Source organism: Herpailurus yagouaroundi, unplaced genomic scaffold, assembly GCF_014898765.1.
Source record: "Herpailurus yagouaroundi ecotype Mexico unplaced genomic scaffold, PumYag 161, whole genome shotgun sequence".
In the NCBI taxonomy this organism is placed as follows: domain Eukaryota; kingdom Metazoa; phylum Chordata; class Mammalia; order Carnivora; family Felidae; genus Herpailurus; species Herpailurus yagouaroundi.
In genome coordinates, this window is record NW_024412402.1 from 11,708,751 (window position 1) to 11,729,968 (window position 21,218).

General features: G+C 52.7%; 1 long non-coding RNA gene across 1 annotated transcript; it reads left to right on the top strand.

Moving 5' to 3' along the window:
- The first annotated feature begins 1,633 nt into the window (after positions 1-1,633).
- On the top strand, positions 1,634-16,112 carry LOC121035526 (uncharacterized). The gene is made up of 3 exons (XR_005792934.1): positions 1,634-1,819; positions 14,611-14,665; positions 15,862-16,112. It is a non-coding gene; the product is annotated as an uncharacterized LOC121035526 (long non-coding RNA).
- The last annotated feature ends 5,106 nt before the right edge of the window (positions 16,113-21,218 follow it).

Consider the following 21,218-nt stretch of genomic DNA (forward strand, 5'->3'; position numbering starts at 1 on the left):
TAAGGTGCCGGTTTTTAAACAAACTGGCATTTATCTTTCTTTCCATCTAAAATAAGCGTCCAACCTCTACAGACGACTCTCTGGGTGACCTATGAGTGAGTTTAATTTTTTTCTACCTTTCAGTGTAATGTCTTATAATAAGCATATACTTGTACAGTTTAAAACGCACAAACAATATTTGGAAATGAAAAGGTAAGTCTTTCAAAGAGGCGCAGGCAAGTGTGCGAATGTGAAAGGGAGGGGTGTGGGTTGGGGCAGAGCTAAGCGGCGCCTTCAGCGAAGGGTGAGTGCAAATCCAAGTGACCTGTGCGGCATTCAACCACTGCCCCCTCGTCACCTGGGCCCCCCGCCCCGTCCCTGAAGGTGCCCTCCTAAAGCCTGCTCAACTCTTCCGTCATCCACCTCCTTGCGGATTTCCTGAAGGTCTCACTCGTCCGGCCATAATGCACAGCCTTCCCGGGGTCAGGTCCTCTGGGGGCTGAAGCTGCGTCCCATCCTGAGATGCTCCCTTCTCCCCCACCCCCGGCTCCCCTCCCGTCCCCCTCCCCTCTACCCCAGTCTTCTCTGCCTCCCTAACCCGCTCCACCTTCCTCAACAGAGGCTGTGAGCCTGTCTTCCAGGAGTGTGGACTCCGGGTTGGAATCTTGGCTCTAGCTCTTTTCTGTGCCCTCAGCTGTAAATGGGGATTATCCCAGGACCTACTTGACAGAGCTGAGGAGACTGAGTGACTGAAAATATGTCTAACCTTGAGAACGGTGCCTGTCACACAGTCGGCACTATATAACTACCATCTTTCCAGTTAATCAGGCCCCAAACTTAAGAATCATTCGGGATTCCTCCTTCCCCTCATTCTAGCATTTTGAACCACCGGCAAATGCAGAGTCGGTCTGTTTCCCAACCCCCGCACCGCTGCCCCAGCCCAGGTATATGCCCCGCTAGGACGGCTGCAGTAGCCTCGCTGTGGTCTCCCTCCCTCCGTTCTTGTCCACCTCCAGCCCAGCATCCTCACACCAGCAAGCCAAACTTCTTGAAATGAAAATCGGATGATAAGACTCCTCTGTTGGGGTTTAGGATAAAACCCGAACTCCTTACTGTGGACTACGAGGCCCTACAGAATCTTCCACTAGAAAAGACATGGAAGTGTAAACAATAAAATTGTTTTGGCCATTGGATTAGAAAAGATTTTAAAAATAAGAATAACACCCAACGTGTGTGTGTGTGTGTGTGTGTGTGTGTGTGTGTGAGGGTGGAGTGAAACTTTGCTCTTAGCCTTGGAACCTCCTGTTGGTCCAGCATTTTGAGGGAAGAGAATGTTTCAAGAAGGAGGGTGGCCTTTGGGTCAAAGGCTACTGAAAGATCAAGTAAAGTGAGGACAGAGAGCTGACCGTAGCTTTGGTCAGAATGGTTCCAGGGGAGTGATGAGTAGGGCAGCCATATTGCCAAAGAAGGCAGAGAGTGAACCTGGTGAGTGGCAATAGCAGAGAGAGAGGGTGGTGGAGAGAGAGAGAGAGAGAGAGAGAGAGAGAGAGATGGACAGTGAGGAGACACGAGCCTAAGGAAAACTCTGGAAGAAGCAGAGAGCTCTCTGGGGTGGGAGGGGCGCTGGCTGACGGGGGGGGTCCTGAAAGCCCAGCTGAGGAGCCAGTAGGCAGCAGGAAGTGGGAGAGAAGGAACTTCAGGAAGCCTGATATTTGCTAAATGTCCCAAGGGGATGGGGCTCAGCTTAAAATTCATTAGAAAAAAAACACAGCAAAGCGCCTGAGTCTGAGGAGTTTGGTGCTCTGTGGCAATTCCTGCTGGAGCCTTCTTAATTTCCTTGGTAAGTCAGATTGCTTTGATGACTGCCTTAGAGGAAGCGCCATTCTGATAAGGGATGTCTGGTTGTGTATCTGTGTGGGGATTTTCCACAGGAAAACGAGCTGGTGATGCCAGGGCCCACAAAGGAGAAGACGAACACCTGTGTGTGTGTGTGTGTGTGTGTGTGTGTGTGTGCGCGTGTGCGCGTGGGTGCGTGAACGTGTGTGTCCTTTTCCAATCCCAGTTGGGAAGGTAGGAAGGGAGCCTAGGCACTTGCTTTTGAGCCTCTTGGATAGGAGAGCTGGGTAGGATCGGGTTGGGACTATTGTTTGGGGCTCAAAGAAAGCACAGATACTTTGAGTGTTGCTGTTTCAAAGCGTGGGCATGTGGGGAGCCATATATGAGAAAACCTCTCTTTCTGCCGATCTGTGTTCCACTATTCCACTATTCCCCCACCAGCGGGAGTTCTTCCTAGTGGGACCTGGGGAAGGTAAAGTTTTTGTTTGTTTCCTTCGTGAACTTCTTCATTCATTCATTTTTTAAAAATTGATTTATTCATTAATTCAACCCTGACTTATTGACTACTCAGCCTGAGTCACTATAATTGGCATTTGGTCAGAAAATGGGAAAGTCTTAGCTCTAAGAGTGATGTTCGACCTGTTGGGATGAGCACTGGGTGTTCCACTATTCCACTATCCCACCGATACTGTGTTCCACATCCTGCTTAGAGCCCGCTGCACTTGGAAAGCCTTCTCTCTCACCCTTACTCCTGGTACGACCAGTCCCTGCTTTCAGCCAGATTTGTGTCACTGGACCGAGGATAGATGCTCACACTCCAGCATCTAGAGCAACCTCGCTTCTCTGGGCCTCGGTTCCATCATCCCTACATCAGAGAGCATGAGGGCAAGCCTGACTCTTGGGGTGTCCTGGTCCTAAGTGTCCACAGGGAGCATAAGGGTGGGCGGGGCAGACAGGGTAAGCAGACAGCCCTGATATCTGCAAACATTTGTTATCCACAAGATGTTATGATCTGCCCTTTTCATGCATGGCCTCCTTCAATTTCACAATCCTATCAAGTCAGGAGCTACTCATATCCCTATTTTGGCAGAGGAGGAATTGGAGGCTTCCAAGGTGTCAAATGAGTTGCCCAAGGTTGGTGTGGCAGGCAGTGGCAGAGCTGAGTGGGAGATCGCCACCTGGCCTGGGCAGGGGGCCTGGCCGGAATCGGGGCAGGGGGCCAGGCAGAGCTGTGGCCATTCTCCAGGCGTTAGCAGGGACTCTAGAGGTCACCTTGCCTCACAGATCTCTCGCTCTGCTGCCCCTGTGTTCTCTAGTTCTCCTAGCCTTGGAAACTCCAGGGATCAGAATTGCACACCACCTTTTCTCTAGGTCAAGGACTGAAAAATTAAATTCCTAAGGGCCAGGCGGTGATCACGCGAAGTGGCACATGGCTGGAGTAAGTGCAAATGTCAACTGTAGCCCCTAAGGGGAAGATCTTGCTTTTCGGGAGCTCCTCAGTCCCAGCTGGCTCTTACCTCCTGGCATCAGGGCTCAGTGTCGTCAGAACCTCCGATCCTTCAAGAGGAGCTAAAACCTCTCGACTCTTAAAAGTTGGTTCAAACCTGTTCTGAGCAGTATCTTAAAATAAGTGAATAAACAGACAACACGCATTTAAAGATAGAATGGAGCTCTGTCAGGTGGCGGAAGTCTGATTGCACCCCTGCCTTGCTCCGGGCAGGCTTGTGGTTGGTGAGTTTTCCATGTGGTGGGATAGAAGTCTCTCCGAGGAGTCTTCTTCCTTACACCTTCTCCCTTCCCCCTCACCCCAGCACACGTCAGCACATTCCAGGAGTGGAGCAGACGTTGACAGGAATGAGTCCCAATTTCCGCTCTGTTGGAGGAGTTTTCTCCCTGGACTTTGGATAATAATGTGAGCTGACACTGTGCTGGCAACAGCAATCCCTTGAATTCTCATCCTTCACTCTCAAGTTTCTGTGAGAAGTTTGGAGACATGGTAGCTGGGGCAAAATGAATGTCCAACAGACATTCAAAGATGACCAACACACGGGGGAATAAGACACCATGAGCAAGAACCAGGAGAAACAGAGGCAACACAGGGTCACACGGACTCCAGATGTTGGAAGTATTGTCACAGACTATAAAACAGTTGTACTTACAGGGTTCAAAGAAATAAAAATCCAGCTCGAACACTTCAGCAGAGAATTGGAAACCATAAAGCATACAACATTTTTGAAAAAGGAATTCTAGAATGACAAATTCAACATCTGAAATTAAGAACCTGATGGATGGGTTTAATGACAGATTAGATATAGCTAAGAAGAGAATGAATCAATTGGAATTTAAGTCAGAGGAAATGGTTTAGAATATAGCACGGAGGGGCGGAAAGATAGAGGTACAGAAAGGACAACCAAAGAACAGGGGCACAAAGTGACAAGCTCTAATATATGTCTCCCTGGTGTCTCAGAAGGACATGGGGAAGAGGAGAGAGGGAACACAGAAGAAATGTTTGGATTATCCATCACTGAGGAGAGACATGAGTGTGTAGATTCAAAAAGCCTACAGAGACAGCTGGTTTGTACCAGACACAGGAGGACTCAGTCACTCACTCGCTCAGAGGGGTCGGGAACCAATACATGGCAAATCCCTGAGCCTAGATGGGAATGGGGTCCGAGGACCGCCCCCACCCCCCACCCGTGGGAGTTCTTCCTAGTGGGACTTGGGGAAAGTAAAATTTTCGTTTGTTTCCTTCATGAACTTCTTCATTCATCCATTTTTTAAAAATTGACTTATTCATTAATTCAATCCTGATTTATTGACTACTCAGCTTGAGTCACTATAATTTGGCATTTGGTCAGAAAATGGGAAAGTCTTAGCTTTAAGAGTGATGTTCGACCTGTTGGGGTGAGCACTGGGTGTTGTATGGAGACCAATTTGACAATAAATTTCATATTAAAAAAAAAAGAGTGATGTTCGTGCTTGGATGAAGCAAGATGTTTAAGGCAATTAGCGTCTGGGTGCTGGAAGAAAGATGGCTCCTGGAGGTCTATGATGATGGGGATCAGAGGCTGGTTTTGGGAAGAGAGGCAGTGCTATGGGAAATAATCCAAACTAGTGCCTAGGAAGTTTTTGGACCATCTGTGAAGACAGGAGTTATTTCAGGAAGAGATAATTTGGGCCCCAAATAAATTCTTTTGATACTGTGAATGAAATTTGTAGGGTTTTTGAGAACCCGACCAACTTAATGTTATTTGCAGTGTATTTATTCTCCTTTGTCGGTAAAATTTGTTGTAATCTAAAGAGCCTGTGTAAACTCTACTAAAAGGAAGAAATGGGTTTGCGTGCTGGTGTGACCCATGGAGGAAGGAGGCCCTGGATCCACCCCTCAGAGGTACTGGTGGCAGTGAGCACGAGCGGGGGCAAGCCACGGTAACCCTTTCGGGGGGCAAGGCAGGACTATTTGGACAGCTCTCCCACCTGGAGGTTTGGGAAGGCTGAGAGCACTTAAGCCACATGCAGACTTGAACATTGGCTCCCTCTATGGCTCTCAACTCTTTTGGGGTCACAGGCCACTTTGCGAACATGACAAAGCCCAGTCCCAGAAAAGTGCACACACAGGAAACATTCCCTGTGCAACTTCAGGGGATTCGTGGATTCAAGTCTGAAATCCTTTGGTCTATCCACTCCTTCATCGTAATTTGGGGAAACTGGGGTCTACCTTGGGGAAGGGATTTGTCCAAGTTCACACAGAGAGTGGCAGAGCGGGGACTCTATCCCAAGCGTCTGGACCTTGGTCTGGTGCTGGTCCTGACTCACCCCCCAGCAACCTCCAGGCTGTGCAGGGTGGCACTGTACGTGTATGGGGGGCAGCTCTCTCTCTCTCTCTCTCTCTCTCTCTCTCTCTCTCTCTTGGGATTGTGGGGGGGGGGGGGGAGCTTGTCTGATTGCTTGGGGTGGAATCAGGGTCATGGGAGGGGTCTTGGAGGTCAGTACTAGCTGCTTCTTTTTTTTTTTAATTTTTAAAAATGTTTATTTATTTAAGAGAGAGACAGACAGAGTGTGAGTAAGGAAGGGGCAGAGAGAGAGAGAGGGAGACACAGAATCCAAAGCAGGCTCCTGGCTCTAAGATGTCAGCACAGACCCCGATGGGAGGGCTCAAACCCACGGACCACGAGATCATGACCTGAGCCGAAGTCAGACACTTAACCGACCGAGCCACCCAGGCGCCCCAGTACAAGCCGCTTCTTAACCCAGAAGGCACTGGGCAGGAGCAAAGGCTCATGGATAGAATGACATGGTGATTTAAGTGTTACCGGAGGAAGGGATTCCTACAGTCTGTTCTCTCCTCTCTCATATCAGTCTCTGGAGCGACCCAGTGCTCTGGAAACAGCTCGAAATTCCCAGGGTGACCTCTGCCTGGGCTCCCCCTTCCTCGAATCCACCAGAGCACCGCTTGGAGCCTGACTCCAGCCTCATGGGGCTAATTCCCGTCTGTTTTTCTCTCCTCTCTCTGCTGTATTTCCCTCCCTCTCACCTTCTTCCCCCTCCGCTGCAGGGACAGAGGAGGGAGGGCACAAGCACCACGCACTAAATTCTCATTTTCTTTCAAGAAAAAATTATGATTATTGAAGATTTAATCTTTGAGTCTAAAAATACCTCCATGCAAATGCCTCTGTTCCCCCAATCCTCTTTCCTCCCCTCCCGTTATAGTTCCCTTTGTTAATCGGGCCCAGTGAGAGTTGCACCGGGGGCAGGTGTGGACGCCCCTGGTATCTCCACGGCACAGCCGAGAAGTGGGGGGCCTGGAGGGTTGTGGGGAGGTGCGGTCAGCGCTAGTGAGGCTGCAGGAGAGGGGTGCTGGGGTCTGTGATGTGTGCTGCTTGCTCTAGTCCTTGTGTGCTGTGGGTGGGGCAGTGAGCCAGCCTCAGCCTCTCCCTCCTGAATCGGTGAGCAGTTTCCAAAAACACCGAAGCTCTGAGGCAGACTTCTCCCTCTTCCCGGTGAATGTGTGATTTGGAGCCTATTGATTCCATTTGCCAGAGCATTTTCCTTAAATATTTTTTGAGTCTAATGCACACCGTCCGTGCGCCCGTAATGGCCCTAGCTAGCCTTGTTTTTCTGTGAAACCAATAAAGCAATTTGGACGAGCTGAAATTGAACTCAGAGGCATCAGGAGAGGGTAGCTGGAGATGTGGGCAGGGAGAGAGGAATGGGCTCGAGGTAGAGGAAGGGCCAGGAGGGGGGGAGAGGCAGGACTGAGGATACAGACGGAGGATCCCCTGTGGATACAGATTAGATGGGCAAGAACAGAAAAGTGGAAGGAAATTAGACAAGGAAGGGGATAAGGAAACACAGCAGGGAAAGAGGGAGAAAGGAAGGCAGAGGAAAGATGAAAAAAGGTATTATGACCAGCTTGCAATTTTGTGTGACCTTGGGGACTGGGTGAGTTAAGTCCATGGATGACTCAAATTACTGCGGAGTTTCCAGTTCTAATCTCTTCCGGCTCTCAGGCAACCTTTCATGAAAAAGCAAAATGAGCATGTGTTGGACAGTGCTGTCTGCTCCTCCAGCATCCTGTCACCCCTCTTTCACTGTGTACATACAGCCTGTCACTCGGGTAGGACGGAACTCCTGAGTTGGTAGGGACCAACTGGCTTAAGCCAACCACAGTATTCCTGCCCCCACCCCCACCCCAGGATTGGCTGGGGAACAGGCATGCCACCCAGGACCACGCCCATCAATGCATAGCATTCTCCTGGCCTTGGTGATTGGCCCAAGGGCTATCTTGTCATTGAAGTGGGTCCAATCAGAGAGAAAGTTGAAAGTTTCGTTAAAAAGTAGGGTAGGAAAAGCCTTTCATCTCCTCCTGGTTTATGAAAAAGGAAGCATGGCATCCCAGAGCTGTTGGCAACCATTTCACCACCATGAAAGGATTCAGTCTGGGAATGAAGCTGCTATATTAGGAGGGCAGAGTGGAAGGAATCCCAAAGAGATGGACATCCCATGGGCCATCACAGACCTCTGGATCAAACTCGTCCTGGAGCCAACATTTCCTCTGGACACTCCAATTACCCGAGCCCGTAGCTCCTTATTGGTTCAGTGACTTTGAGCTGGATTGTCTGTTACATAGAGTTGAAAGTATACTAACCAATGTAACAACTGAATTTGATCCCTTCTGTTCTTCCAACTCATGAAAAGAATAGAGACTCCACCTCCTGGATGATCAGGTCCTTCCTACTCAGCAAGGGAAACACATCCTCTCCTGATGAGTCCTAAGAGCAGCTTTCAGCTGCAAGTACAGGTTCCCCAGCTTGGCAACCCAGACTCACCTTCCACTGCCTCCCTCTGTGTCCCCCACTGCTAGCCAGACTCAGCCCCTCGCCATTCTCTGAGCGTGCCCACACCTCTCCTTATCTGCACGCCTGCTTTTAGATGTCCTCTTTGCTTACAACACCCCCTCTCACTTTGACCTGTTTGTGTGTCACTCATTTTTCAAGCCCTGCTTCCGGGCCACCCATAGAGCCTTCCCTGACTTTAACAAACCATTGGACCCATTCCTGGTAAGGCTTCATCAGAATCTACACCAAGTAGGAGTGGGAAGTGGCCAGGGAGAACGTGTGGTTTGAAAAATCATAACCCGCGAGCGGGCCTAGCGTTTCTGTACATAAAGCCGCCGAGAGTGAAGTTGAAAAACTGTTCTTGACTGGTGGAATTATATGGTGGGTAGCAAGAGAAAGCATTGTTGGGGTCACGGGTTAAAAATTATGTTGAGAACTAGCAGGCTAATTGATGAGTCTTCTTTCTTGGTTGACCTTCCAAGGGCCTTCGTACCTTTCTTGTGGCACTCTCTGGGTCCTGCCTTAGGTTGCAGTTATTTGTATATTGACCTCGTTCCCCTGCTGGGTCATAGAACCGTTGGCTGCCCGGGACCCTGGGATGTCACGGGCCGCAGAGATTTACCACTTCTCCATGGAGATGCACACCAGCGATGGGGTTCATCTATACAGTGCGGTTCCAAGATTGTTTTTAAAAATCTGGCTTGGAGACCTGTCGCCCCTCATCTTTCTTCTCTACTCAGGAAAACGCAGAAGGAAAGGAATGACTTGGAGCAAAGAGGTCATCGCATGGCTTTTTAAAGACCTTAGTAAACTGTGGTCTTGGCCGCCTCGTCTGTAGAGATAAAACGCTCTTCTCCATTTACGAAGCAACTCTTTACATTTTAAGAACAAAGCTTGGAGGTCTGCGCGTGCACAGAGTTTAGCACAGGGTGCGGTGGGGAGACATACAAGAGGGACCTCCCTGCCCCGTAGGAGGGAGACAAGGAAGGCTCTCTGGGCTCTGTAGGAGGGGCGCAGGGACCCGTGAGCATCCCCCGTTCTCCACGTCGCTCTCCCTGGGGTCAAATCCAGAGCAGGATGGGTGACGGAGAGATGTTCCTGAGAAAGTGTGGGGAGCCTGAAAATACCAGGGTTCATGCCCTGCTTTCCAAGTGCAGCCCGAGGAGAGGACCAGGCTTCCAGAGTCTGGCTGCAGCTTCCGTCCAGGGAGGTGTCCGGGGTGGGTTTGAGTCAGTGCTCCCGGTGGGGCGTCCTGTGTCCGGTAGAGGGTCTCAAAGCGGGGCGTTGCAGAAGTGCAGAAAGGATTGATGGTAGAAGGCCTGAGGTCGGGATGAGGTGGTCACATGCCTGGAGGTCATGGCAGCGGCCTGGGCCTTCATCGGGGAGCGCAGCTGGGATGTCAGGAAAGGTCAGGTGGGGCCAGGGGACACTTGGTTGAAACCAAGGACAGGTGGCCTGGAAGTTATCTCACGAGGCTGGCAATGACCCAGAGGACAGCAGGTGTGTACTAGGAGCCCCTCCCCCAAGGGCATCTAAGGAAGGAGGATGGAAGGTGGAGGCTCTTTGAAGCAAAAGAAATGGTTCTAAAAGGGGCTTTGATTCTTGATGGACTATTTACAAGAGAAAGTTTTAAAGACTTAATTTTTTTATTATCTGTTTAATGTTTATTGATGTAAACATTTTTAATTTTATTTAATTTTTAATTTTGGATGTTTATTTTTGAGAGAGAGAGACAGAGCGCACGCGGAGGAGGGGCAGAGAGAGAGGGAGACACAGAATCCAAGGCAGGTTCCAGGCTCTGAGCTGTCAGCACAGAGCCTGACGCGGAGCTTGAACTTGTGAATTGCGATGTCATGACCTGAGCCGAAGTCGGGCGCTGAGCCACCCAGGCGCCCCTTAAAAGAGAAAGTGTTAAAAGTAGTTACTACTTCCTGGTATGTTGATCTCTTCTACCGCCCCTCCGTCTCACCCCCCACCCCCCAGCCCTCCAACTACCAACAAGAATGGAGAACGTGGATCAAGAAGCAATTGGGGAGGAGTAACAAAGTTACTTGGTTTTGCCCATTGAGTTGTTGTTATAAACACCACACTTTGCTGCCGTAATCACAGTTTTGGGAAGAGATATGCAAGAGAAAGTCGGGGTGCTCAGGGAATGTGTGTTGAGAGATCTGACCTAGTTTGGGACATCAGAGAGGGCTGCCTGGAGGAGGTGAAACTGCCCAGAGTTAAAAGTGAAACTCCGGGGGCGGGGGTTTGGTAGGAGTTAGTGGGTTGCAAAAGGAGGGCAGTGTTCCAGGAAGCGGGTGTCCCTGGCTTCTTCACCCCATGTGAGGGCTCCACCACTCCCCTGGGGCCGGCTGCCTTAGTCAGTTGTCTCCGCCTCCTGGCCACAGCCTGGAGAAACGGGATGTCTCCCAAAGACCCAGGGGCCTGCTTGAAGGCCCTTTGCCAGAAAGGCGAGCAGGTGCAGAGAGAGCCTAGGTCTGAGCCTCTGGCCAAGCAGCCTGACTGCTTGTCCTCCTGAGCACTTTGGCCCCAGCGTCTCAGCCGGCCACAGCCCCCAGCACCCTGAGGGGGCTCCCGGGTGCCTTTACTTTCTGAGCAGGGCTGGGGCCGGGCACCTCGCAGCCTCCACACCCCCTCTGCCAGTCCATATGCAGGGCTGCTCAGCCGGGAGCCGGTGCGTGGTGTTGGCTGCTCCACTTAATGGTCAGGGAAGGAGGCAATCGTGTACCCATCTGCCAGCTGGGAGCTTGTGTGGAGGAAACCCATTAGTGGCCGCTGCTCAGGTGCCAGCCTCAATTAGCCCGAGTAGGAACAAAAGGCAGCAGGCAGAGTGGAGCTAAGGCTTCCTTTCCACGGCCCCGGGGGGATAGATAGCAATTTGGGGGGGGGGGCGGTCCGTGAATGAGACAAAGAGAAAGGCAGGTATTCAGCCTTCTCCTTGCTCCTGGTTTGAAGGGAAATGTTCTAGATCAGAATCAAAACCACAGGACAGGAAGTTCTCTTTCACTGAAAGCATCTGGACCGAGGCTGAGAGCAAATGGACTGTCGTTAAAGAGGTTAGAGGAGGGCTTACCAGGAAGCTGATTCTCAGAACGGTAGGGTAGGGGTGGGGTGGGAAGATGGCTGAGGCCTGGACTGGCCTCAAACCTTCAGGGGCCAGTCCTGCTAGTGAGCCTGGCTGGGAGAGCAGGGGGAGGGAGTTCTGGAGAGGGAGCCACCATGCTGATGCCTCGTGTAGGGTGTGTGGGAGTCAAAGCCATGGCCCAGGCTTTCCTGGAAGAACAGGACCCCTAAACAGACCTTCCAGAGCCCCGTGGGCACGTTAGAAACAGCAGGCTGGGTCCTGGCTGCTGGGGACTAATTTCCCCCTAGATTAGCATCCTTTTCAGGATGCCTACCCCTCATAGAAGGTCCAGGGACAGGGCTGCCAGACAAAACGTAGGATGCCTGGTTAAATGGGAATTGCAGATAAGCAATAAATAATTGCTTAATGTAAGTCTATCCCAGCAATGTGTGGGACAGACTTATACTCAACCATTATTCATCCTTTATCTGAAATTCAAATCCCACTGGGTTTTTTGTGTTTCTATTTGCCAGATCTGGCAAACTTTTAAGGGGTTTTGTGTGTTTGGTTGGTTTTTTTTCCAGAGAGTGATGTGAGGGTCTGCACCCAGTCTTAGGGAAGCAGGCAACAGTGTTCTGACTCCCAGTTCTCTCCCTGGGCCTATCCTGGGGGCATGTGGACTGTGGGATGTAACCCAGGACCCTGGCCGTGGTCACTGTGGGGAAATGGCTTCATCAGCTATATGTTCTGAGCTCAGGCTGGCAAAGGAGGTTTGGGGGAGGAGACGCTGAGGCAGGAGTAGGGAAGAGGCCCAGGCCCCTTCCCCAACCCGGCAGAAAGGGAGTCAGAGTACCTTTTGGATTCCTCCAGCTCCTTGCTGGGCGGCTCTCCCCTCCATTAGCTTGTCTGGCCTCCCTGAGTCGGAGAGAGAGGAGGTATTATTCCCAATCAGACTCCTTTTTACTCTGATGAGGGGAACACTCAGCATCTCTCACTGGGCTCTTATAAGCTCTTATAAGCAGTGGCGTTGGCCTTCCTGGCATGGGGGCCCTGGCCTCCAGCTTCTAAATCTTACTTCCTGGAAGCCCGGGAGCCTTGTGGAGCAGGAGTGAGACAGGATAAAAGGAAACATCAATATTCCAGTGCTCTGCCCCTGACACATTTCGAATGGGGAGCTGAGTGTTTCTGAGTGCCCTGGCTGGGGCACTCTGGAAACTTTTTTCTCCTTGGCCCCCCATCTCCCTAGGGCAAAGGCTGCAATTCATGAAAATAGGCCACGGGGCTGGAGACATGGGGTTGGAGTCGGGCAGCTCCTCATCAGGCCTCTGGAGGAGACCCCTCAAGAGGGCTGATGATGCCAGGAAATCACAGACCTGCAGAGTTCATTATACATCCCGTCGGGGTCTGCCCCAGACGCACTTAAACACATGTCTCTCCCTGGGGTCGCTCCCTACGGTTCATGCTCTGGGCTCTGGCCCATCTGGTTTTAAATGAACAAAACGATGGGACCACAGAATCTTCCTCAGGAGAAGACTCTGGAGGCAAACCACCCTCAGCCGGATAGGTTTGCTCCTGACCGCCAGCAGCCACTCTGTGATTTTCTTTCTTTTTTCTTTCTTTCTTTTTTTTTTTTTTTGGATCCTACATATCCTTTCCTGTCCCCAACCTGGATAAGCCTCCGCTGCCTCTGGGCCAATTCCTAATCCCCAATTTCCTCCAAACTGCTAAAAATGGATGTCTTTTGCTGCAATTGTTTGAGGTTAGCTACACTTGGCTCCGGGGCCGCCCTTGCCCCTTCCACCCCACCTCCCTCAGCCCTCCGACCCCGGGCCTGTGGATGTTTCGGGTTTCCTGGGTGTGTCTGCCGTTCCCCTGGAACAGACCAGCCGCTTCCTTCCTCTTCCCTTTGTGCTCACCACACGGCTCCTTTCTCAGAGGGCGTTTGTCGTTCCTACAAGATGTCTTACGGTCTTTTGATTTGACAATCGTTCCTCAGTGCATGCCCTCAGCTCCACTTTCTGCCCATTTCCATATCCTAACTCAAATGGCCAGGTTGCTCCGGGCAGCCCCGGGGAGTATCACTCATTCATCGTGACCACACGTTCTCTGAGAACCAGCCGACTGGAGGGGCCCTTAGGTTTATCGACACTCAGGGTGGATCTGGATGGAACAGAGAAGTCAAATTCTAGCGGCCACCCCCACCCTCGTGTCACCGATCCTGGGGCGTCAGCCTAAACTGGGTGCTACTGGAAATGCGTGGGCTACACAGAGCTTAACCGACTGAGCCACCCAGGCGCCCTGGGCTACCGAGAACCGTCTGGAGCTGACAAGTACACCCTGTAGGCAGTAGAAGCCCATGGCCACATACACTGATCAGCTGCTTGGGGTCTCGGGTGAGGCCTCAAAAGGGTATGTTCAAGCAGCAACTGCTGACCGATCCCTCGGTCACCTTTTGGGGAGGATGCCCAATTAGCTGCTGGCCTCTGGCTTTGCTATGTGGAGATGGAGTGTGCATTTGGGGCGGGAGCTAGAGGAGAGGCCAGGCCGTGCCCTGGCCTTAGCTCTCAGCTCCTCCCCCATGCAGCCCTTGCCGTTACCTCTAAGTGCGTCAGGAGCACATATCAGTTCGAATGAGTGACAAATGATGACTGCCTGGGGCACCTGCAGATTTCTGCAGATCTCTGGGGATTCCAGTGCCCCACTTCCTTACTGTGTAATCTCGGGCACCCCTTTTTCCTCTGTTGTCTCTGCTAGGTCCAGGAGTCAGGCAGGCTTCAAGAGAAAATCCTCCCGTGCCTGGACACCCTCACCCGCCTTCCCCCCCGAGCCACGCCCCCACGCATGCCTCCCTCCCAGCCAGCCACAGCAGCCCCCAAGAGCCGCCTGCCAGTGCTGCTCTCCCCAGGTCCTTGTAACCTTCTCCGGTTAAGGGCAGTGGGTGCCCTGGGGCCCTCATGAGGTCTCTCTGGAAGCATGGGACATGGTGGCCCGTCCCTCCACTTAAAACCTCTTGTTGTGGGGCGCCTGGGTGGCGCAGTCGGTTAAGCGTCTGACTTCAGCCAGGTCACGATCTCGCGGTCCGTGAGTTCGAGCCCCGCGTCGGGCTCTGGGCTGATGGCTCGGAGCCTGGAGCCTGTTTCCGATTCTGTGTCTCCCTCTCTCTCTGCCCCTCCCCCGTTCATGCTCTGTCTCTCTCTGTCCCAAAAATGAATAAACGTTGAAAAAATAAATAAATAAAACCTCTTGTTGAATAAACGTGTCTTTTGATTCTCTTCTTCCTTCTGTGGCTGGACTCTCTCTTCTTGACTCTACTGTCTATCCCTTGTGCGCTCCAAGCATCAGACATCGTTTTATACCCATTTACTCATTTATTTATTCATTTGGCAGATAACTGAGGGTCACCGACGATGGGCACGTCCTCTTCTGGGGCCCGGCTGTAATGGTGAGCAGACCCCGGCTCTCACGGAGCTAACGTCTAGTGCGCGGGTACGTGGGAGGAGTGTGGGAGGCGTGCAAGGAGCAAACTGATGTGCGCGAAAAACACGGATAGCCAACAGCATTAAAATGCGACAGCGCGATAGGCTGCCGAGCGGCTGCTGTCGAGGGTGCTCGGGGAGGCCTCTCCACCGAGTGGCACTCCCATGGAGAGCCACAGGGCAAGGAGGGTGAAACCTGGGGCCGTCAGGGCGCAGGAGGTTCTGAGACCAGAGACCAGCAAGTTCCAAGGCTCGGAGTGGGGAGCTGGGGAGGCCGTCAGAGAAGCAGAGAGAAGGCCAGAGTGGAGCAGGGCAAGGGGGGCGGCAGGGAGGTGTGCTGAGCAGGGCGTGCTCACACAGAGCTTTGCAAGCCGGGCGAGGGGTGGGCATTCGATCCTGGTGGGGAAGAAGAGGCACTGGAGGGTTTGCTGCTCTGTAGAAATGGGGTCTGGTCACCGCGGGGTGGGCAACGTGCTGTGGGAAACGGGGAGCGGGCAGGAGCGGGAAGGAAGCAGGCTGCTTCTGGAGAGACAGCCAAGGAGCTCCGAGCAGGTGGAGAGGAGAGGGCACCCGGGCCTGCCTGGCGTGGAGACAGGGCCCGCAGGCTGACCTGGATGGCCTGGATGGCCTGGAGGTCGCACAGGAGAGGGAAGATTTGGGATTTGCCGTCAGTCACAGGACAAGTGGCTAGGCCACTTGTGAGCCCAGAGGAGGGAGGGGGAGGCAGGCTGTTTCCGAGGGAGGGGTGTGGCCTCAGTCTATCTTCACCCTGAAAACTGGACACACCTCCAGCCTGTCGCTTCATCCTCGCCATGCCCCTGACCTCTGCATTCGTCTCTCCAGCCACCCCTGGCCTTCTTTAAGCGCCTTGTCCACAAGACCCTCAAGTTCAACCTCCAGTGGCGGAGCAGGAAATCAGTTTGGGATCCAACTTCACTTCCTCCATCTGAGCCCCCTTCCCACACCTAGGGAGTCCCTGCTTCCTGTCTATTTGAGCATCTAAGTGCTCCTGGGTTTTGAGCCCACTCCCCAGCTGCCCCGCCCACTCCCACCAATTCCCTTGCCGGGCCGCAGGCCAAGGGATTCCTTTTTTTTCAGAGCACAAGCCTGACCATGCCATTTTCCTTCTCAAAACTCATCAATGACTCTCCTTGACCTTCAGGACGGGGTCCAAACTCTTCAGATTCCCTGCCCCATGCCTGGCTCTCCAACCCCACTCCTCACCTCGCTTGTGGCCCACCGCGCCCCAGCCAAGCCCAGCGACACAAGTAACCTAAGCCAGCTGCCTTGTGCCTGCCAGACTTCGCCCAGGACCACGGCCCTTCCCCGGAGCTCTCCTCAACTAACTGTACGCCTCCCTCATGTTCCCATCCTATCTGCCTTTCAGCAATAAGCTCGGTTAAGAACCCCTTTTTCTGGTTTATGTTTATTTATTTTTCGAGTGGGGGGAGGGGCAGAGACAGAGGGAGACACAGAATCCGAAGCAGGCTCCAGGCTCTGAGCTGTCAGCACAGAGCCCGACGTGGGGCTCGAACCCACAAACCGTGAGATTATGACCTGAGCCGAAGTCAGACGCTCAACCGACTGAGCCACCCAGGCACCCCAGGACCCCTTCTTAGAAGCCTTCCTGAAGCCTCCTCACCCTGTCCTAGGGAAAACCCAGCCCTGGGATAAGCTGAATGCGCCCCAAATCATGCACTAGAAGGGCTCTGGCTCCTAGTCACCGACCTCAGGTAACGGGGCGGGTAGAAACCCTTACCTCTCTTCCGCCTCCCCGGGCTCTCCACCATTCCACCAGGCAGTGAGGCTGACTAATTCTGACTCCTAAGTTCGTTCCAGGCAGCTTCTGTTTCTATTTTATAGATGAGGAAACTTGTTCTGCCCGCTGACACTTTCCACGGGTGCACACGCCCCCCACGGTCACGAAGCAATGATTTGCGCAGTTGAAAGATGGCTGCTTCCCTTTCTTGACTGAAGGTTGGGGAGAGCAGGACTGTGTCTGCCTGGGGGGGCCGCATGTCTCAGGCACCCAGGAGCGCCTGAACGCGTACGCAGGCATGCTGTGTTTTCTGGATGAGCACGCATGCCTTTCGCAGGCTTGTTGCATCTCTGAGTCCCTTAATGAACGCTCCAGGCTCCTGCTTGTCCTCCTGCCTCTCACCCCTCACCCAGTTACTGGTCTCTTAATGCTTCAGCATCAGCCCAAATGCCCCCTCCTCCGGGCCGTCCTCCTTGACTTTCCAGTTAAGTCAGCTCTGGTTATACGCACCACGGCGCTGTATAATTTTCTGTCCTTGCCCTTACCTGAGAGGACTTGTAAATACCCCCTTCTCTGACTGTTTGCTCACGTCTGTCTTCACTAGGCTGCGAGCTTCATGAGTCCAGGCACTGTGAGTGTTTGGTCACCCTGCGCTCTCAATGCCTGGCACAGTGCCTGGAGCGCGGCAGGTGCTGAATAAATATTTGGTGAGCGAGTGGACAATCGAGAATAATGGATGAGGAAGGGCTTTGAAAACTGTAAAGTTCTGGGGCGCCTGGGTGGCTTAGTCGGTGAAGCACCTGACTCATGATTTCGGCTCGGGTCACGGTCTCACAGTTAGTGAGTTGGAGCCCCGCATCAGGCTCTGTGCTGACAGTGTGGAGCTGCTTGGGATTCTCTGTCTCCCTCTCTCTCCGTCCTTCCCCTGCTCTCTCTCTCTCTGACTCTCAAAAATAAATAAATAAACTCTAAAGTTCTACCGCGGTTTCCCAACCTTTCTTAGGCCCCCTGTCTATAACACTGGCCCTACATGGGGGTGATTCTTAAATTTGTAGGGATGGGAAGACATGGATGGCAGTCTCTTGGCAGGCAGGTGTAATTTAGACATGACCCAAAGTAAATCCGATACCTTCCCCTCCCTTGCACACACACATACAGAGCTGGGCACGTGTGCACATGCACACATCTGGGCTCTCTCTGTCACACCCAGAGGCATGGGATCTTTCCGGGTTTGTGTGGTGCTGTGTGGCAATATGTTCTGTACGTGTGTATTACTTTCTGCGGGCTGATCTTACATTGTCAGCTCCCAGAGAGAAGGAACTGGTGCCTACGAGAGTCTCTGTAAGGCTGTGAGTACTTAAAGGAAGTAGACACTGAATCCGTGACCAGCTAGTAAATTGCGTTCAAAGCCTTTTTCCGTGGAAGGCAGGCAGGGAGAGTATGGATGTTACCTTGGTAGCGGACGGGGGAAGTGTTCAAGGACTTCGGTCTCCGGAGGGATCACTCCAGGAAGGCCGAGCAGAGGAGGTGAATGCCCTCGGCACTCTCCACCTTGCCTCTGTGTGGCGGACAAGTGCAGATGTGGCCGCTGCTGTGTCCCCCTCCCGGAAGTCCTGATGTTGGACGATCCCTCGACATCGCGGCTCTGTTTCCCTTCCTTCCAGAGCTGGAACTCGTCCAGCGGCCTCCCTGGCAGATTTCACACCGTCAGCATCAGAAAGGGCCTCGAACACTGAGGTTGTTCCCCAACTCAGCGTGAACTCTTCCAGAGATGGGGAGCTCACTACTTTGCAGGGCGGCCCCTCCCACTGTTGGCAGCTCGTGGTCATTTCTCCTTTTCCTGAGCCAGCCGTGCCTCCTGGCCACCAGCACGTCTCTCTGAGAACCTGCATCTGTCTCCCTCTTAGAGGAAGAAGGGGGTTACTCAGCGGGGTGGCCAGCAGCTGGAGGAGACTGTGTGCGGTGCCTCCCTCCCCACTCCCCACTCCCACTGGAGGGGGGTTCCTCCTCTGTGCTCCCTCAGGCCCCGTGGTCCCTCACCCAGCTATGACTTACCTAAGTGTGCGTCACCCAGAGGATGGGTACATTTGATTGCTGGGGAAAACGACTTTTTCTCTTATGCCTTTCAGAAAGTAAGTCATGATTGGTCTAAAAATAGCCTGTGGAAATCAGAAGAAACAAACACACGCACACAAAAATGATACTAAAAATCCAGAGTACCTAATTATAGGAGAAAGGAAATGGTTTGGCAGTGATGTTTTCATATTTTCTCTGAATCAAACATTGTGCAGGGAGAGTGAAATACATTAAGCATTGTTAATAAATTTTCCTACCCAGAGACTCAAAAATCCCTCTGTCAAGCTATTTACAACCTCCATGGGCATTCCTGAGTTTGTGGTATTTAGACTTGCTTGCCTCTCTGCTTTTTCCCCAGGCAGCCTCTGCTCACCACCATAAACCTCACAACACGCATAATCAATCAGGCAGCCTGTCACAGTTGCTCAGTCCAGACACTGAGCAAGCACCTTGGGTGAAGAAAGCTCCGTAGAGGGCACTGAGTAAAAATTATCAACTGGATGGTTCATGAGTCTATAGGAAAAAAAAAAAAAAAAGGAGAGATCACTAGGAATCATCCTGGGTTCACCAAGCACAAGTCCAGCCCAAACAACCTCCTTTCTCCAGGCTGATCGGTTGTCTAGACTGGTGGATATGGTGTGTGCTATGAACGTCGCGTATGTGGATTCCGGCAAGGCCTTTTGTGAAGACTTTGATGTAATCCTCGGGGACAAGATGGAAAACTGTGGATTAGACAGTAATAGAGTTAGATGGATTAGCAGGCAGAGTGCAAAGTGAGCCAACGATGGGGGGAAGGAGCCAGGGGAGCTAATGTAATCTTGGACGATATCAATCGAAGCACAGAGCCCAGAAGAGGGGAGATCGCGGCGTGTGCCTCTGTGCTTGGCAGTGGCCAGACCACATCTGGAGCATCGCATTTCATCCTGGGAGCCATAACTGAGCGAGGACGTTGACAAATGGGATGGCATTTGGAGCCGGGGGGCGGGGATGCCCCAGGGCCTACACGCTACGCCACGTGAGCAGTGGTTGAGGGAGCTGGGGACCTGAAACCTGGAAGAGAGAACATCTAAGTGGATCCTGACAGCTGTTTTCAAATATTTAAAGGTCTGCTGTGGAAGACAGAGCGGAAATATCGGATGCAGTGTCAGAAACACAGCACTTGACTGCAAGGTGGATTTCGGTTTGGTCCGTAGCACATCGACAAGAAGGGCGCAACTCTGAGCCGTGAAAGGGGGTTTTCTGCGCTTGGCCACCTGCATGGGTTTCCTTCCCTGGAGCAAGACTGGAATGTGGGGCTTGGTCTGTGTACCCTCTTCATTTCTCTGGCTCACCAAAAACACACCAAGCCCTGTGCCGAGCCTGGAGGAGGATGGACGGACACAGGGGTGCCTAGGACATTGGCCTTGCCCTCCAGGGCTTACGTTTGAGTCGGAGAGATAAACACAGAAACAGCTACTGTTCACACAAGGATTTCCCTGCAGTTTAGCAGGAGGAGCCTTCCTGTTCGGCTGCTAACTCGCTGTGTGACTGGGGCAGATTATAGTACTTCTCTGTGCTGCAGGTGGGTCCTAGGTGGATCCTAGGGCTGGTCTTCTGCCTTTGCAGCGGGCGCTAAGCAGCTGGGAAATTTGTGTAAAAAGGCAGGCTTCTGCCCCACCGATGCAGTGGTTCCGGGGTGGCCAGGTGATTCCAATGCTGGGGGCACACGGATCACTGACAAATACTGGCGGAATTAGGAAATAACGTGGCCCCTAGAAGAAGCGTCAGTTTTCTGCTGAGAGTTGGGCTGGAAGGGAGTCCAACCAGTAGGAGGCCGTGGCCCTGAGCGGAGGAGGAAGGAACGCGCCAGCCAGCCTTAGGGCAGTGAGAACCGGCACACAAGGACGGTTCTCAGTGGAGACACAGAAGTGGCAAGTCTCGCCGTGTGGGACAAAGGGGGAGACACGTTCAGACGACTCTCCGGGATAAAGCTTTATATTTGTTTCGCAGATAGACTGCCCTTGAGGCTTGGGATGGTGAGTGGCCACGGTCTCTGGACTGTAGCTTCTGACCACTGGCCTGGCAGTCTGAGGATGTGCTGGGCCTGGTGTGCAGAGGGCGGTCCCTGCTCTTAAGCAACCTGGAAGAGGGACAGGTGCGTGTCCCGCCCCCCCACCCCCAGGAACCCACAAATGGAGGCCCCTGGGGGAAAGGATTCTAGCCGCTAGGCGCTTGCCCATGGCAGATCCAGTGGTCTCCTCCCCCCTCCACTGCCCTTCTCCCTCTCTCCCCTCCGTGCCTTCTTCCCCTTCCTCCTCCAGGCAGCAGGGCCAGGGAAATAATGAGGTTGCCCAACTGGCGGTGCACGCGCCATCAGGGTGTAGAATGAAGACGGATGACTGTAGCTAAGAGACAATTTGAAAAGGGATAAATACAGGCAACAAGTTATTCACCACAGCAATTTGTAAAGAGCGTTAAAAACCTGCAGATGGGTTGTTTCACATCATCTCCTTTTCCATTTGCAGGCTGACAGGCCCGTGTAAACGACAGTGATGGATGGCCTTGGGCCGGGCCCCTTAATCTACAGCTCTGCCATTGATTAGTTTGGCTCGCGCCGCACCCCGGGGTGGTGGACGTGACCCGTCTCCTAGAATCGAGGGCCTGAGCAGGGCAGTTGGACTTGGAGGGGACTCCATGGGGGAGAA